Source organism: Lemur catta, chromosome 1 (genome assembly GCF_020740605.2).
Source record: "Lemur catta isolate mLemCat1 chromosome 1, mLemCat1.pri, whole genome shotgun sequence".
Lineage (NCBI taxonomy): Eukaryota > Metazoa > Chordata > Mammalia > Primates > Lemuridae > Lemur > Lemur catta.
The window spans coordinates 80,883,086-80,897,812 of record NC_059128.1 but is presented as its reverse complement, the minus strand read 5'-3'; positions in this window follow the sequence as shown (position 1 = coordinate 80,897,812).

Genomic DNA, 14,727 nt, shown 5'->3' with positions numbered 1-14,727 from the left:
GACTCCTATCCACTGGGTGCAGCTCTCTTGGGACCTTGGAAATAAAGTCTTCGTGAGACCAAATAGGCTCATTAGATGAACTTCACATTTCCCTCCGACTAGATACAATTACTACACACAAAGGGATACACTCAAAATAGTGGAGCCCCATTCTCTGCCCAGCCAGGACACCCTGTTATATGAACTTTATTAGTTGCCATGAATGCTATATTGAGGTTTAAAAAAAGATGAGATCAGGTGTAAGCAGGATAAAAGAAAAGTACATCTTTTCAAAGTTTTCCTTAGAATTTGAGAGGAAGGAAATATTCAAGGATAGGAAGTGCATAAATAAATTATGGTATTTTAATCTCTCCTTATTTTTTTTTCTTTGGAATCATCACATTTTCTCTTTGCCAAAGCTCAAATCCTAAACCCTGTCCTGCCTTTTAGGATGAATCCTAAAGTTCTCAATTATTAGTCTCTGTTAGAGCTATTTTCTCCTCATTTCTCTTTCTCTTTCCCTGCTAAAATTAGCGTTCCTACCGGGGATCTGTAGTTAACTCAGTACACTGCTGCAGCTCTGAGTCAGATGCCAAGAACACCTTTTCCCTCTGATTCCCAGTGTGTCCTCACTGATGTTCTATGCTGAGGGCATCAATATGATGTTCAGTGATGCGTAACAGTTTCTATTCTAAGGGATACATTTGACTGTTTATAGAGCACAAGAAACAGCCTAATGTTCACCTGCTGACAAAATGAATATGAGTGATTCTTGGCATTGATGCTGGGAGCAGCGATCAGCTGCGTTCAGGTGTGGCTTACAGCAGGCAGGAGCGTGCTGGGTCTCAGATCCCCAAAAGAGCTTTTCATTAGATCTGGGCAGGGCAAGAAATTTTCTTAGCTGGATAAAAGGCAGAAGGGTTCAGGAATTTGATGTGTCAAAGTTACCATGTCCCATTTATCAGGGGATCTTTAATTATTTTCTGATCCTTTCACATCAAGTTGTAGGATATTTGCCAAGAGCCCAAAAAAGAAATCAAACTGGACTGAGGAAGAATTGAATGGGTTAGTTAGGACTTGTTTTTAGTTAGAGAAAACTAGGGTATCTATATGATTCACTATCTAAACTAGGGCACTTTGAGAATGAAAGGAGGCACTACTCATATTCACACCAGGGAAACACAGTATAAACTTGCACAGTCCTAGGCAAATAGGGATGCACTTCCACCCTTGCAATATTCCACCTCAGACTGGCTTAAGCAATAAAGGGGATTCACTGGCCCATGTAACAAAAAGTCTAGAGGTTGAGTGGGCTTTGAAACAGCTCTTTTAATGTCCCCACTCTATCTTTTGGATGGTAACTTTCTCCTAAGACTGGTTCTTCCTGAGGTCATAGGTGGATGGCAATAGCAATTAGACCTCTGTGATTCCTTTTTCACATTCAGTAACAGAAAGAACACTTCTGTCCCAGTATTGCAAGTAAGATTTGCAAGGTTCAGACACTTAGGTCACATGCCCATTGCACATGGCCAAGAAAATGGAATGTCTTATTTGGCTTCAACCAATAAGGACCCACTATTGGAGATGTGAGTAGGGTCAGTTTCTCACAAGTGCTCGGGGCAGTTTGGAGATGAGTGACTTTTTTCCCTTTAAAATCTAGGTAATGTTAAAAAAAAAGAGGAGGCATGGTGAATACTGGATGGTAACCAGCAAACATCTGCTTTATTAGAAACAAACCTGAAATTTAATAAAGTGACTTCCTTTATACTGTGGTAGTTAAGAGAGGGACTCTGGTGACAGGCTTTCTAGGGGCAAACTCAGGTTTTACCCTTAATAGCCTCATGACCTTGGACAATTGTTTAACCTAAGTGTCATTTCCTGAATCAGAAAAATGGGAATAATGATACCAACTGCTTTATATTGTTGTCATGTGATTAACTGAGACAATATTTGCAATGTGTTTATGACAGTGGCTGGCACATAATGCTGAATGAATCTTAGCCTCTATTGTAGTGGTCAATTACATGACTGTTGAGGAGGATGTTCATGGGAATTTGTAAAGAAATGCTAAGGTGTCAGCAGTAAAGAAATTCATTTACTTGGTTGAAGGAGAAATAATGAAGGCAGGAATAAGAGATGAAGGAAGGGGCGGGGTGAGGGCTGCATCAGGGAGAGAGGAATGATCTCAAACAAGAAGATGAGTAAAGTCGGGGTTCGGAAAATTTAAAATGGTTCCTGTCCAAGGTGAGTCTATCATTCTTAAATGTCACAACAGACTCTCTCAGGAGCCTTTTCTAATGTTTCATGGTCAAGAAATTGTCCCTTATATTCAAGATAAATCCCTGGTTGTCACATAAGACCATTTTATGTCTTCACACAGGATAAAACATGAGTAAAAGGTTTTAGAGACATGGAGAGCTGAGATGGAGCTTTAGAGATGTTGCAGAGGAAAAGTGACAAGGCTTAGTGACATCCATTTCTTAGTGACAGGGAGAAAAGGGTAGAGTCAGATGCAGGCCTATGATAGTGGGCATGAAAGACGAGGGAGACAATGGTATCTCTGACAAAGAGGGAGAGGGGAGAGGTTGGTCTGCTAGATAAGGAGTTGGATTTATAAATGTAAGGTGGTGGTATTACCAGAGCTTTGATAGTAAAATCAAAATGGTGCCAGAATAGTAAAGAAGACATTTTCTCTTTTTCTCTGTCTCCTCTTAGATAAGTAGGAAACTAAAAAGAGAAGAGACAGAAAGATGTGGCAAATAATAACTGTTAGCAATCTGTACACATTCTGGCAAGGTTTACTTATTAGAAATACATAAAAAATGGATATTATCTAGTCCTTTTTAAAAAAATTATTTATTTATGTGGTTTTCTAAATTTAAGCATATTGTAGGGATACAAATGTTTAGGTTACATATATTGCCTTTGCCCCGCCTGAATCAGAGCATCAAGTGTGTTCATCCCCTAGATGGTGTGCACTACACTCATTAGGCGTGAATATACCCATCCCCTCTGCCCTCCTCCCACCTGCCCAACACCCGATGAATGTTACTACTCTATGTGTACATAAGTGTTGATCAGTTAACACCAATTTGACGGTGAGTACATGTGGTGATTGTTTTTCCATTCTTGTGATACTTCACTTAGCAGAATGGGCTCCAGCTCTATCCAGGATAATACAAGAGGTGCTAGATCGCCATTGTTTTTTGTGGCTGAGTAAAACTCCATGGTATACATATACCACATTTTATTAATCCAGTCATGTATTGATGGACACTGGGTTGTTTCCACATCTTTGCAATTGTGAATTGTGCTGCTAGAAACATTTTAGTGCAGAAGTCTTTTTTACAAAATGTCTTTTTTTTCTTTCGGCAGATACCCAGTAATGAGATTGCTGGATCAAATGGTAGTTCTACTTTTAACTCTTTGAGGTATCTCCATATTGCTTTCCATGGAGATTGTACTAGTTTGCCGTCCCACCAGCAGTGTATGAGTGTTCCTATCTCTCCACATCCACACCAACATTTATTGTTTTGGCACTTTTTGATAAAAGCCATTCTCACTGCAGTTAAGTGATATCTCATTGTGGTTTTGTTTTGCATTTCCCTGATGGTTAGAGATGTTGAGCTTTTTTTTTTTTATATGTTTTTTGGCCATTAGTCTGCCTTCTTTTGAATAGTTTCTGTTCATGTCCTTTGCCCACTTTTTAATGGGATTGTTTGATTTTTTCCTAGCTGATTTTTCTGAGTTTTATACAGATTTTAGTTATCAGCCCTTTATCAAACATGTAGCATGTGAATATTTTGTCCCATTCTGTAGGTTGTCTGTTTGCTCTTGTGATAGTTTCCTTGGCTGTGCAAAAGCTTTTTAATTTGATCAGGTCTCATTTATGTATTTTTGTTGTTGCTGTGATTGCCTTTGGGGTCTTCTTCATAAATTCTTTGCCTATGCCAGTGTCTATAAGAGTTTTTCCAACATTTTCTTCTAGAATTCTTATAGTTTCATGCCTTAGATTTAAGTCTGTTATCCACCGTGAGTTGATTTTTGTGGGAGGTGAGAGGTGCAGATCTTGTTTCAGTCTTCTACATGTGGCTATCCAATTTTCTCTAAAAACGAAGACCATATGATCCTGTCAATAGACACAGAAAAAGCATTCAATAAAATTCAACATCCGTTTATGATAAGAACACTTAACAAAATAGGCATAGATGATATAAGCCATGTATGACAAACCCACAGCCAACATCATAATACTGTATGGGGAAAAAATGAAAGCATTCCCACTTAGAACTTGAACCAGACAAAGTTACCCTCTATTACCACCTCTATTCAACATAGTGCTGGAAGTCCTAGCCAGAGCAATCAGACAAGAAAAGGAAATCAAGGGCATCCAAATAGGGGCAGAGGAGGTCAAACTATTGCTCTTTGCTGATGATATGATTTTATATCTAGAAAACCCCAAAGAGTCTGACATGAGATTCCTGGAATTGATAAACAAATTCAGCAAAGTCTCAGGTTACAAAATCAATTACAGAAATCAGTAGCATTCTTATATGCCAACAACAGTCAAACTGAGAACCAAATCAAAGACTCAATACCCTTCACAACAGCAACAAAGAAAATAAAATATCTAGGAATATATTTAATTAAGGAGGTAAAAGACATCTATAGGGAAAACTACAAATACTGAGGAAGGAAATAGCAGAGGATGCTAACAGGTGGAAAATCATACTATGCTCATGGGTCGGTAGAATCAACATTGTTAAAATGTCTGTACTACCCAAAGTGATCTACAGATTCAATGCAATCTGTATTAAAATACCAACATCAATTTTTGCACATCTAGAAAAAATAATTATATGCTTCGTATGGAACCAGAGAAGACCCTGTATAGCAAAAGTAATCTTAAGCAAAAAGAACAAATTGGGAGGTATCGATTGACCAGACTTCAAGCTATACTACAAGGCTATAGGAACTAAAATGGCATGGTACTGGAACAGGGACAGACATATAGACAAATGGAACAGAACTGAGAACCCAGATATAAACCATTCTTATGTAGCCATCTAATCTTTGACAAAGCAGACAAAAACATACACTGGGGAAAAGAATCCTTATTCAATCAACAGTCCTACATTTTAATGTGAGTGTAAGAATGGGGGTAGTGGTGGTGGTAGTTGGCTTTTCTTTGGCTCCCAGGGGCTTTTGTAACAAGAGTGATACTTCCTCCGCCCCATGCCCTATCAATCAAGTGAGCTTTCTGTCTTATAAATGCAGTTTGAACCATTTACACCCCCCTCCCCCATGTATAGCAATTTTAGTTTTGCTTTCCTGTGTTTCCTTATGGATTTTCTATGGGACTGGATTTGGGTAGACTCTTGCATTTAAAAAGAAATTACATTTTCTTAGAATTGGTTTCATCTGAAGACAAACTAGATTATGTAAATTTTGGTTGTTTATTAATATAACTAAAGTTAAATTCTCTTAAGATGCACAATGGAATTGTGTTTTGTATTTTTTGGGAAAAGGAGCAAAGTGAGGAACTGGAGGTACATGCTGGAGCAATCTCCTTGGAAGGATTCAGCATGAGTAGATGGTAAACATTTAAAGGGGAAAGGAGGGATGTGTTTAAAAAATTAAATCAGTAAGTCACTTCTAAATTTAAAGAAAACAAAATTGGTGTTGAAGAATAAGTAGATTTCCAATTGGCTAGTGGCATTTTTCTTTGAAAAAATAAACATTTTTTAAAAAAGTAAAAAAAAAAGTAATCTGACATTTTATAAGTACTTAATTTAACTTGATATATAGATAGCACCTAGTAATCTTTCTGCTTGAAAATAATTAAGAATAAGGGTCTACTGCTAAAGTTTTTAGCTAGTTGTATTATTGATAGGAAATTGAAATCTTAAAAAGGATGTGTCCTACTCAAAATAGAAAATATGAAAACAATTTGGTTTTCTTCTGTTTTTGCTCTCTCAGCACACTTAGCTTGTGAGACCAATTATAGATTTTTCATGTATAATTATCTTATATCCATTATCAAATTGATGGCAAATAACATGCTTTTTTTTGCAAATAGTAGTTGCTCAATGATTGTAAATGAATAAATGAATGAATGAGTAAATAAATGTATCCATTATACTTGAGAAAATCAATTCAGAGTCCTGAGTTTATTCATGAGAAGCATTGAAATATTGTGTGTATTGATGCAAACTTATAGATACAAAAAATTGTGTTTTATATTTTAAAATATATCGGACCCAAATTTATTAATATGTTTAAGAATTTAATTTTTCCTTAATCACTTGACCTACGACTGTCCACTAGTCTCAATTATTAAACAGCTTAAAGTGACACTTAATAAGTATGTAAATGGAAAACATCCTAATGTAATACAGGTATCTTCCTAAGTGCCAATTATATGCCTCAACATTCCCTTCAATTTGAATGTGTTAGTAAGAATCTAATTACACTGGTTTATAGCTGATGGAATTACAGAAGGAGAAGATTTCTCTCTTACATACTTATTAGACCTCAATAAGTGTTCCTTTGCAATCTGTTGCTATTCAATTACCAAGTAATAACTGTCTTAATGAATCTAATTGAAATGCTTATTTCAGACTCCTATCACACCAAAAAAGAGGCTTCACTTGGAGTGCTTCCACTGGATGGGGCCTGACGTGTTTATCCAGAAAGAAGTGACTTCACTGGGAAGAGGTTCACACTTGTGAAAGCCTGGGCGACATTTCAAGGGCATTCATGTCTCTCTCATTCACGTGTCATACAACTGATGCCCCTCCACAAAAACCTTGCTACTTAAGCCTATGATTACAAGAATACTCACACAGTCATTCTGCCTGCATTTTTCCCTCATCATAAGAAGGTTTTGTTTAGCTTTCCTCAGTGAAGACAAAATAATAACAATTAAAATATTAATATTAGTAGCTAATATCTACAGGGTACTTGCTAGTGCCAATGCTGCCTAAACGCCAGTTTAATCTTCACAACCCCCCTTAGAGGGGTACATATTGTTATTGTCTCTATTTAACAGATTCAGAAACTACATATAGCTTAGTTTTGGAAGAGGGCAAATCCGCACAGCTTATAGGCTAATAAATGGCAGAAATCATGACACAACTGCAGGCCAACTGTCTCTGGAGCCTGCTATCTGCGTAAGCTATCACAAAAGCAAAGACTTGAAAGGAATATTAGCATTTACTTGATGCATCCTTTCATTACTTTGGAAATTGAAGCTTCAAACTCATACAGCAAAGATGGGATAGATTCAAGTGTCCTAAGTCCCAGTCCTGTGCACTTTAACCTAAATCATGCACCATTGTTTAAAAACAACAAAATGACTACAAAACAAAAACAACAACAAAACTCTTGGAGTTAGATGTTCTGGATAATACACTTCCCATCTCCATCCTTTCATAACATTTGTTTGGATCAACAACTGGGACATAAAACTCATTCATCTCAAGGTCATAAGTAGAATTTGTTGAAAGAATATATAAGAGGACCGTTTGAAACATACCACTGTATGTATTTTCTTAAACAAGAAATATAAAGTTTTATTGGCCCAAATACAAAAATGATATAGATTCAGAAAATGGCAAACACTTTGACAAGGCACAATTTTTATGTCGATTCTGTGAAGCTGCCCCTCCCTGTTTTTTTTTAGAGATGGAGTCTCTGTTGCCCAGGCCAGAGTGTAGCGGCAAAATCATAGCTCATTGTAACCTCACTTCAAACTCCTGTGCTCAAGCGATCCTCCTCCCTCAGCCTCTGACTATGGCATGCCACCACACCCAGCTAATTTTTTTGTAAAGATGGGGTCTTGATATGTTGCCCAGGCTGGATTTGAACTCTTGGCCTTAAGAGATCTTCCTACCTCGGCCTCCCAGAGAAGCTGCCCCTTTAAATGCCCCCCCTCCCCCAAGACCTGGGCATAGCCACAGGACTTCTGATACAGACAGACTAAACCCAGAGACTCCCTGAAAAGTCAAGTAAGCCTCAGTAGGATGTGGTCCTCCTCATACTGTATCCTCGTAGTAAGGGTGATGGATAGATACCATGGTGCATCTTTGGGACATAGCAGCATGGATTTTTTTCTCTTCCAAAAATTATGTGTATGTGGTCAGATGATACCTCAGTGGTGAATAATATAACTATGGGATTCATAAGGATTTTAGACACAAAGAAATGATCTGACAAGAATAAAAACAACACTATATAAATTAACTAGGTTTGCTAAAGAGTCACCTTATGACTTACACAGGTGTGGTGCTTATTTTTAACCATTGGTCCTTCTCAGCCATGACTGGTTTCATTGCTCTAGTTATGAGGGGTTGCTCAGGCTGTCCCTGCCCTATGTTGTCATCTGTGCTGCACTCCTCATTTGAAACTGTGATGTTTTCCTCCAGATGCTGGTCTGTGCCAGTTCCAGGGGCTTAAGACCCCTTTGTACTCACTTGGAAACAGTGTCTAAGGAGCAATGGGTCTTTGTACCTACCCAGTTAATACAGTATCAAAATTATGAGATTGACAACAGGCCATAGCTGCCACGACTTCTCTTCTTGGAAAGAAGTGAGTTATTTACCTTCCTGAGGAAGCCCTGAGTTCAGCCAGCCAACCAACCTGATGGTTTTGAGTTCCATTAAGGCGCAAAGTGCTATGCTAGCTTCCCTCCCTCAAGGGCTTACAGCCTGGAGAACTACAGTCTATAGTTTCTGGAAAACTCCCAGGAATGACCTTACAGTGATGTCCATGGGAGATTCGAAATAGGATATAGAGAATACACAATGCAGAAATGAGAGTTTAACTTAATCCTGTCCTTTCTAAACAGAAAAAGCTCAGCACAGGGTTCATATAAACATTCGGAAGGCAGGGACCAGTTCCATGCAGAGAGAGTAGTTTATGGAACAAAAAATTGACAAGAATTCTTTAATTCCAAAATTAATTAAAATTTTTTTTTGGAAAATGACTACTTATATGTAAATAAGGATCATATGAATTTAAAATCTTTTATATTGAAATTTTAAAATATTTTAAATATGAAATTATATAGATATACACTATAGATACAAGCAGTAAATTTATTAGAGAATGTAGAAATTTTTTTCTGAAATGGAATAGTTTATAAAGCATTTAAAGAACGTGTACTACACACAATATTTTTACTAGAATTTTTTCAAAGTAGTGGGTTGCTTGGTTTTAAACTTTTACATGGTTATCTATTAAATTGTGACTATTTTTACTTTGCTGTTCCTTTAAGGCACAGGATGTCAACAATCTTTGCAGTGTTTGTATTACTTTATGAGTTACCAGAGGACCCCAATCTTAAATGCAATCCAGAGAGTGATTCATGCAGCTTTGCATATGCTCAGGCCTGTTTCCCCTTATCAGAGGTCAGCAAGCAGCTCTCAGCAGCAGCTTCAGCCCTGGAGAATTTCACTGTCTCACATTCTCTCTCTCTCTCCCATTCTCAGTCTCGCTCTGTCTCTAACTCTAACTCTCTCTATCCCTTTCTCTCTCTCTAACTCTAAGGTACTCTCTCTCTCTATCCCTCTCTCTGACTCTCTCTCTCCCCCCGCCTAACTCTCGTTCTCTCTCTGTCCCTCTCTGTTTAACTCTAACACACTCTCTTCCCCTCCAACTCTGTCTCTAACTCTAACTCTCTCTCTCATCTCTCTGTCTCTTGTTTCTTCTTGGCTCCTTAATTTTCCTCTTAAAGCACCAAAATCAATCTGGGAACTGTATATCATACAAAGAGTTGATGTGGATAGAGTTGAATGATTTCCACTTTGGGTTTGAAGACCTTGTTGTGAATGGAAAGGAAACGATCCTGGGCTATTATGAGAGGCGCAAAGGGTACAGGGAGGCACACGGGACTGAAGAAGGAGAATGCTTCCTTCAGTCAACCTGTATTTCCTGAGTGTCAAGTGTGCTCCAGAGGAGAAAGCCATGAAGGAAACAGAGCCCTGCCCCTGCACAGCACAGATTCTGGTTGGAGAAGAGGAGTAGATAATACACCAACAAATAAGAGAATATCTGATGATAAGTGTTAGGAGGGGATAAAAAGTGACTGCAGTGCTTGGGAGGAAGGGATTATTTGAAGTAGGGAAGGCCTTCTGTGAGAAGGCACCATTTGAATGGAGACTTTGTAAGCTGTGCAACTTTAGATAACTTATTTAGCCTCACTGAATCGCTCAAGGGTAAAATTAGGTTAAAAGTACTCAGGTCTTAGTTTACTGGAAGCACAAATGAGAGGAAAAATATATATAAAAAATGGTTCCGTAGGTGGTAGCTGTTACTGTTGCCATTGACACACACTGTGTCACTTAGGATAATCTGAGTAGAGTTTAACAGAGAATTTATAAAACTGTATGCAACAAGAACGGAAGTGCAGTATCTGGGGTCTAGTAAGAGCAGAGAGCAATGGCCAACCCACAAGAGAGAGAAGAGGGAGGATGCTGGCACTTGGAGGTGCAGAAATCTGTGTGGAGTCGGCAGCTAGACTGCACTAAAACCTTTAGTCTCACAGCCTCTAGGCATTAGTGGGTCTGTTCTGTGTGGGATTAGGGTTAGGCACTATTGGGGATTACAAATATGCACTAGATATAGAGGCTGCTACCAATATGCCTACAGTCAAGAACAGGCAACAACGCGTACACACACATTTTGACTGCAATGTAGAAAATAGTAAGGGTCATAAGAGAAGTTCCCATAAAGGCTAGCAAGTTCTCAGTGCCAGATTACTTCCAGCCAGCAGATCAGGTGATGCTGTAGAAGAGGTGGCTGTGTTTGTCCTGGATCTCAGGGGAGAGAGGATTCAGACATGTAGCAGTGATGGACAGAAGTGTGTTACAAGTGGAGGGAATGAAACGAGATAAGCAAATGGCCAATGATAGAAAAGTCGTGGTTGCAAGTGCAGAAAACAGGCAGCTTAGCTCAGCTGGAGCCTCTAGCACATGAACTGGATTTTGATTTTACTGTCCCTGTGAATCTGTTCAATCTTCACCCTCTTGCAGTTCTCCTTTCCTTTTTCAACCTATACTTTCTCTCTCTCTCTGTTTTGTTGACATTCTCTTTTTCTTTTCCCTGCTGTCCTCTTTCATGAGTGGAGCATTTGAAGTACAAGGGCAAATGAGAGTGGAGTGGGGTTCTGTGGAATGTCAGAAATGCATGCCAAACCTAGATTGCCCAAGCTCTAACTCAGTCTTATCCCAGGAATCACTTGACTTGATGGGAAACAGTGGGAAAATGAAACAAAATGGCCCCAGAGCAAAGGTTATTTATAATACTTTATCCCTTTAATCCAATTCTCTTGCTTCTCTCTCTCCATTTTCTAAGAACAGAAAACATGAGAAAGCAGAAGGGAGACATTTTAGAGAATGTTAACTTAGCTTTGGTGCTCCAAAGACCAGAGGCCATGTCTACCATTGTGTTTCAGTGAACAACTGATGCATTTCACAGCCCCACCAATGTGCACAGCCTGGCTTGTGTTTGGAAATCAAACAAAATCACATCACAGGTGCTTTCTCATTGGCTACAGAGAAGCAGTACTTTCCATCACCCATTTGATTACCCAGACTAGAGGCCCTTCTTCTGCATGGATTGGCCCTACTTCAGAAAAGATACATAAACTGTCCTGGCTCTTTCTGTGTTTTTGTTTTTTTGTTCATCATCGAAGCCCAGTTAAAACGGAAAACTTAAGCTCAATCCATTCCCACTGGTTTTTCTAGGAGCTCTCATAAGGCTCAGCAGTAGACACTGAATAAATGCATGTTGAATGAATGAATCTTTGCAAAAGGGTATCCGGGTTGAGGAATCATCATAATTACCACACAGAATGTACTCTAATTGCCATTTATTATTTTCCTTTCTCTCTTTAGTAAGCCTTGACCTCATTGTGGAGAGAAACAATACTTTGATCATTTTCAAATTTCCAGTTACTAGAACTCCATAATATAACCCTCAATATGTGCATGTTTGAATGAATGAATAACTAAAACACTGAATAAACACTTTTGCCTTCTAAGCATGATTTAGGGAAATGATGGGAGATAATGAGTTCCCATCATGGAGGCCATGCTGGGAAGGGCCTTCTATACAAGACTAAGGAGGTTGGGTTTTATGATTCATTCTTTTTGCTATAGGGGATGACTGAAGCATTGTAAACAATCAGGGAGTGATTTAGTGGTCAAGGCTTCTTTAGAAAGATCATTCTGATTGTTGTATAGATCAATTGCTGTGGTTATAAATCTGATGTACATCTAAGTTTTTGTTGTTTTCAAAAAGTAGCAATGGAAACTTCAGTGAATAAAGGGCTTTGAATTGAAGCATAGGTGTGGCTGCCTTAAATCTATCATTTATTAATGGAAATAAATATACTTTACTCATCTTACATGGTCTAAAGATGTATAGTTTAGAAGACAATGTGTCCTCATGAAATTAGTATAAACTAAACGTGCCCAATTATTTCTCATTTCTGTAAAGTACAAAGGCACAAGTCACAGAGTCACTCCTATATCCTTGTTGGCAAACAAGACTGTCCTCAAACTAAGAGAAATGCTCCCATTTCCATTTCTTACATCACTCTGGGAAAGAGAATTCTTCAATTCTAGTGGCCCCTTTAAAGTGCTGGACATCAAATTGTGTGTTTTTTAGTCACTCTCAGATTTGAAAAGTTAAACTTGTAGAAGCAGATTGTTTTGTTTGTTTCTGCCTTGTGACTAGCTGGCACCTGATAGTCACATCTTAACATACTGTTTTTGGTCAACCACTTAGGATTTTCTCATTCGGAGCTAAGTGAAATATGTTGGGTAGTAGCCAAAGATAACTCAGATCCATCTACGTGAGCTTTTGGTAAAACCAGCCAAACACCTCTTTGTTAATATACCATCATAAATATTGATTACTCACAATGATATATTATATGTGGCTATAAATTTTTTACAGCTCCTTCTATCAAACAGTGCAGTCTGTTTTCCCTACTTCCTGATGTGGACTGGCTTTGTGACTTGCTTTGATGCATAGGATGTGGCAGATGTGATTTTGTGTGATTTCCAAGCATCTGCTTAATGAGGCCAGGGCGGTTCCACTCTCACTCTGCTGGAATGCTGCACCTTGAAAGAAGCCCAGGCAGCCTCTTTGAAGATGAGTGATCAAGTGGAGAGAGCTAGAAGGACCATGTGAAAATAGAGGTCCAACTGTCTCAGATGTCCCAACTGAGGCCTAAGATGTATGAGGCCATCAAGGATTGTGAGCTAATACTTGAGTGTTACAAGCCCCCAAATTTGTGCTAATGTGTTATGCAGCAATATAAAACTAATACAAGAGTTTATTTCATAGCAACCGATGATGAATACGCACATGAACATTTTTATAATATGTAACAAAGACACAGCACAGAGCAAGGGATTTCAACCCTTGCTCAACCCTACATCAGAACTTTGTGGAGAGCATTTAAAAAATACCAGTGCCTGGGCCCACCCCAGAGATGCTGATTTAATTGATTTAATTTTTCTGGGATGTGGCCCAGGTATTGGTATTTTTAAAAAGCTCCCCAGGTGATCCTAATATCTAGCCAGGAGTCAAAAACACTAATATAAAACAAATTATATAGGTAAAATAGATAGGAGAGAGAGAGAGAGAGAGAGAGAGAGAGAGAGAGAGAGAGAGAGAGAGAAGGGAGATTTCCATCTCATTTACGCCATAATCCAGTCACTGTGAGATAAGCACCTTGAACATGTTGGTGACTCTATCAGTTAGCATGCTTTCAGCTGGAAGAAGCAATATCTGATCAACAATTTCCCATAAGAGGAAATCCAAACATGGGGGTCTTCAAAGTTGGTTAGTTCAGTGGCTCTCAGGACCTGAGGGCTTTCCCTTTAGTTGCTCTGCCATCGTCAGCATGTGGGCCTTTCTCCCAGTCTACCTTCATGGTAACAAGATGGTGGCTACTGGCCCATGTACCATCTGTCACTTGCTACCACCCAAAAGCAGAGAGTTTCTCCTCATACATTCTCTTTTTATTAGGGAAGAAAATCTTCCCCAAAGCCCTCCCAGACTTTTGCTCAGGTTCTTCTGGCCAGAATTGGGTCACATTTTCATGTCCTCGCTGTATAAGATTCTGGAAAAGGAGGTATGTTGCATTTTCAGCCTCCATAGGGGAGGTTGGCTCTCCCAGCAAGTTAGAAGTAGGGGTGGGTGGGTGGAGGGTTAGTGGGTAGACTACCAACCATGCTGATCTTCTATGTATCTCTTAATCCTCATATAAAACACACATGCATTTATGTATCTATATGGATTTAGAAAAAAGACATGCACACATGAATGGGATTATGTCATACATGCTTTTTACTGTGATGATTCTCCCCCTCACATCCTGCTATTATTGCTATTACAGTTTTGGCTTACTGCACTTTACTCAGTGACACACCCTAAAACCTGGTGTTTATTCTTCAATAATTTTCTCAGTGCTCATATAAATCATGAAATGTGCATATACTTATGTGATGGGGTGTCATTATTTAAAAAATAATATCACGCAGTATATTATGGCAATTCTTTTAAGTCAAATACTCACAAACACTCAGGTACCAAACTTACTCTCCTTTAACTGTTATCCCTTGCTGCCCAACTCTTCTCGGTTTTCTCTCCCATTAAACTCCCCTTTCTAACTCCTTCAACTTTTATCAGAGTCCCATTAAGAGTGAGTACAGAGCTTCCTAGCCTACCTCA